The sequence below is a fragment of the Argentina silus genome, assembly GCF_951799395.1.
Source record: "Argentina silus genome assembly, contig: scaffold_182, whole genome shotgun sequence".
In the NCBI taxonomy this organism is placed as follows: Eukaryota; Metazoa; Chordata; class Actinopteri; order Argentiniformes; family Argentinidae; genus Argentina; species Argentina silus.
In genome coordinates, this window is record NW_028152537.1 from 22,501 (window position 1) to 27,500 (window position 5,000).

At 43.0% G+C, this 5,000-nt stretch overlaps 1 protein-coding gene across 1 annotated transcript in view; it reads left to right on the forward strand.

Moving 5' to 3' along the window:
• The window catches only part of ptprma (protein tyrosine phosphatase receptor type Ma), a gene marked incomplete at both ends in the record, with an annotated part of 56,288 nt that overhangs the window by 8,444 nt on the left and 42,844 nt on the right, over positions 1-5,000 (forward strand). The window lies entirely within an intron of this gene.

A 5,000-nucleotide genomic window follows, 5' to 3' on the forward strand; every position in this document is an offset into this window, starting at 1 on the left:
TGTTCAAGTCAAAGCCATGTTGTACTCATTTACAGCGTTCAGTCAGAGGAAGGTTCTCTTGAAGCGGTCGATAGAGGATGCGTTCTGTGGGAACCATATGGTACAGCGTGTAGGAGGGTGTGAAAGTACTGGATTGTACGCTGCTCTACAGACTCTGGTCCAGTCAAGACAGTCTGTGCCCTAAAGTGGAGATGCGTGGGGGGCTTAGTGGTGTAGCACACTAATGCGCATACCACATAATCGCAAGGTTCTTGGTTCGATTCCGACCCTCGACCTATCTTGCATGTCATCCCTCCCCTCTCTCTCCCATCCTTCCTGTCAGTCTCTACTGTCTCTATCCCAATAAAGCAGAAATGCGGAGTGGAAAAGTGGAGATGCCTGTACAGCCTATCGTATTGTGTCTGTGTTGTGTGTTGACTGAACTGAATGTAGAGATTTACTCTTTATGTAGATTATTGTCGCTTGTATGACAAAACCCTTCCTAGTTGGCTCTTGTGGATTGATGAAGTTGAATTGAATTCAATTGAATTCAATATCCCCTGAAGGTCAGTAGTATGATTGGACCATCTCAGAAAGGCGATCCTATTAATGGTCATAATAACAGACATTTCGACGACTCCATCGACGTAAACAAACTCTAACAGGTGAACAGCGGTCAAACCACACTTTTTTTTTTTAATTTTTTTTTTTTTTTTACTATTGACTATTTACCTCAATCACAGTTTTGCTCCTGTATATAAAAGTGTCTTTTCTGGACATGCCATATGCTTTGGAGGCTATCGAAATTTCCAGAAAAGCAATTACAGGGGAGGCCAAATGTTTGATTTCCCTCCCACTCAGGTCAGATAGGGGCCATGCGTTGAGCTGCTGTGAAACCCGGTAGCCTGTCAATATGTCATCAGCCTTGTGAATAAAGGCAAGGGCTTCTGGCTGGATAGAGCAGCCGGCTAACACACCATCTCAACGGTTAGGCACGTACACACACACACGCGCACACACACGCACACACACGCGCACAGGCTTCTCCTTAGAGACCCGCAGTAAAGAATGATAAATACATCTCCACGTCCCAGGAGAAATAACCACCATCTGTCGTTCTGAGCGGCGGGCAGACGGTGCTTCTCTCTCTCTCCCTCTCTCTCTCCCTCCCTCTCTCTCTCTCTCTCTCTCTGCCATCCCTCCATTCCTAAAACGACAGCAAGCATAATGTGCAAGGAATGTAGTTGTGACTTTGTATTATTCTCCTAGATTAACAGTGGAAGACCGTAATCTTCAGAGCTATAGCCAATTAGCAATGTAGAAGTAATTATGGGTTTCTGTAATTGCACGGTATTTTAAGTGTTTGTCAAAATGAAACCACCTGGTATTATTCAGAAATTACTTTGTCTCTTATTTTGTAATTACAGCATATGGGTTTTCCCCCCTCCCTCTCCCCCTCTCTCCTTCAGTTTTACAATGCCAGGCTATCACAAGGTCTAATTACATTGCCGGTCGGGTCGCATTCCAAAAACTTTTAATTGATTACTCCATGCAGTTGGAATATGGTAATTTACCCGGCGTCTTCTGTACACTCTGATCCGGCTCTGACATTCCGAGTTGTTCTTCTCCTCTCTCTGTTCTTCCTGCTCCATGTTCAGACACCATCACAATGACAGGGGGTTAGGGTTAGGGTTAGGGTTAGGGTTAGGGTTAGGGGGATGAAGAGGAGCACCTCAGCGAGTGTATGATCAGCATTTAATGGGACAGGGTGTGAGGGAGAGGAAGGGTCGCAGCTAATGGCTGTTATGCATCCATGAGGAATCACCCCTTTTGTTCAGGGTACCATGTGGAGAGGAGCAATACACACTTAGTATTATATTAACCAAATACACACTTAGTATTATAAGAACCAAATACACACTTAGTATTATATTAACCAAATACACACTTAGTATTATAAGAACCAAATACACACTTAGTATTATATTAACCAAATACACACTAGTATTATATTAACCAAATACACACTTAGTATTATAAGAACCAAATACACACTAGTATTATATTAACCAAATACACACTTAGTATTATATTAACCAAATACACACTTAGTAATAATAACCAAATACACACTTAGTATTATATTAACCAAATACACACTTAGTATTATATTAACCAAATACACACTTAGTAATAATAACCAAATACACACTTAGTATTATATTAACCAAATACACACTTAGTATTATATTAACCAAATACACACTTAGTAATAATAACCAAATACACACTTAGTATTATATTAACCAAATACACACTAGTATTATATTAACCAAATACACACTAGTATTATATTAACCAAATACACACTTAGTATTATATTAACCAAATACACACTTAGTAATAATAACCAAATACACACTTAGTATTATAAGAACCAAATACACACTTAGTAATAATAACCAAATACACACTTAGTATTATATTAACCAAATACACACTAGTATTATAATAACCAAATACACACTTAGTATTATATTAACCAAATACACACTTAGTATTATATTAACCAAATACACACTTAGTATTATAAGAACCGAAGCCAACGTATTTCTCTCTGGCACTGGCATTAATGCAATAGGAGCTAATTCAGCTCACTAGAGATGCAGTTAATGAAAGTGCTGAAACAAAACAAAAGCGGGACAGCTTTTAGGGTTTACCGGGGGTCGAGGGGGTCGAGGGGACGGGCTGGGGTAGTTCCCAGCTCTGAGTGAGGAACACTAAAGTTCTGGCTTTAATCACCTGCGGGCACGTTGTGACATTTCACACACAGACGTTTGCTTTTCATTTCCTGTAAATTAGCCCCTCATAAAGGCCTAATTAGCCGGCGAGACACTCACCACCTTTGCTGTCGCGTGTGTGTGTGTGTGTGTGTGTGTGTGTGTGTGTGTGTGTGTGTGTAGTGTGTGTGTGTGTGTGTGTGTGTGTGTATTATCACTCGGGAAAGAAGAGAAGGGGAGAAAAAAAATCAATTAAAAGCCCATTTGAATGGATGGTTTAATAAAGGCATCTGGATTGGCCTGGCTGACGACGTTATCTCCTGCTAATGACTCTCTCTGTTTGACTGTCATTGTTCATGGAGCATTGGGGCCCGTGTTGACTGGCCCTCCTAGGAAACACGCACACACACACACACACACACACACACACACACACACACACAGAGGCTAGAATCAGCACTTTCCACTGGACTACAGTACTGTAAGTATTAGCCAGACACTTACATACATGTTAATAGTGGAGCAAATGCACCACCTGACAAAAGGCTTTCATATGTTTTGTAGGTATTGTCTTTTTTTCAATGCGACTACAGTCAGGATTATACACCTCTGAATGAGGTTCTTGTCCTCATGCATTCGCTGTATAGATTAGCCGGCTACTCACAACAACATGTCCTCACAGAATCGTCGGCATACCGCAGAAGTGTTTTGAACAGAATCATGGTTAGAATGAGGACAAGGTTCCTACAAGTAAGTAAAGCTAGTAAAGCTACATTTGTATCCACTGTAAGTTGGTGTGTGTCCTTGGCAGTCCAAGGTAGTCTACTTGTGTTTGCGAAGCGAGCAGGAAAGCAGGAGTCTGCCAGCAGCTCTGACCCGGTGTGTTTTGAGAGCAAGGCCACGGTTTTGGTTCCTGGGTTTCGTTTACACTCTTGTCTTGATAACATAGTCTCCAGTCATTTAGTTTTTGTCTTTTGCTCCTATGACCTGATATATCGGGGCCAACATAGTTGTGTTATCTCGGTGCTTTCTGTCCCCTGTGACTAAGTGAGAGAGAGAGAGAGAGAGAAGACTGACTCACTGCAGTTACTCAGAGAAGGAAGGAGGGAGGGATGGAAGGAGGGAGGGAGGGATGGAGGAAGGAAGGGAGTGAGTGAGAGAGTGACTAATGGTGGTTACATAGTGGCTGGGGGATAGAGGGAAGGAGGGCGGGAGGGAAGGAGGGAGAAAGAGAGGGAAGAAGGGAGAGAATGAGTGATGTAGTGAGGGAGGAGGATCACAGGAAGTGGGGGTACCAGCCTGTTTCCTGTCCGTAACGGAGGCCCCTCTCTGTCTCTGGTGTAAACGCGGCATGTACAGGAAGCAGGAAGTGCGTCCCTGCATCTTTTAACCAGTTGTTTCCTGAGTGATAAGGCTTTGGAATGTTGCCGGCCCTCAAAAGTCCCGGGAGGTCAGTGTGTGAGAACCCACTTGGCCCGCTCTGCCGTTGTTGTCACAGAGCTGACGCTGAGTAACCACACACATACACACACACACACACACACACACACACACACACACACACACACACACACCGCAGGTGCAGCCATTAAACCTGACGACGCAAACACCCTGTCATGGGAAACAACACTCTCTGCTTCCCCCTGCCTCTGGAAAAAAGAATAAAAAAAAATAAATAAAAAAAATGTTGTGAAAGAAAATGTTTACATTCAAAGATCTAGGTCAGAAACTCTGTCTTGCCAACAGTTTAAACGTAATTGAATTCTACCGACAGTTGAGCAGCAGCGATACAGAACATCATACTGTGTATACAGTAACATGGCTCATATCTAAAGCCTGCCCTATGGGTGCAGTGATACAGGGTTAAAAATAGACCCACTTTTACCCAGGCCGCATTGTTAGAAACAGAGGTTCTCCAGGTCTGAAACCCTATTCCTGCCCCCTGGTCTCTGGGCTTGAAGCCTGCCTGGGTAGGGCCCCTTAAACTCTCCCAGATGCTGCCTTCTCCCTCCACCCAACCACACACACACACACACACACACACACACACACACACACACATATTGTTTTTCATATTGCATACTGCCATACTATTAAGTAGGTATAGCATATGAGTGGCCACCTAGTGTTCTTGAAGACCAGGATGTCATACTGCATTCACTGAAACATGTCGTCTGGGATATTGAAATGTGAAGTACATACTCATGCAGTATACGAGTAAGTATGTAGAACCAGATGCTG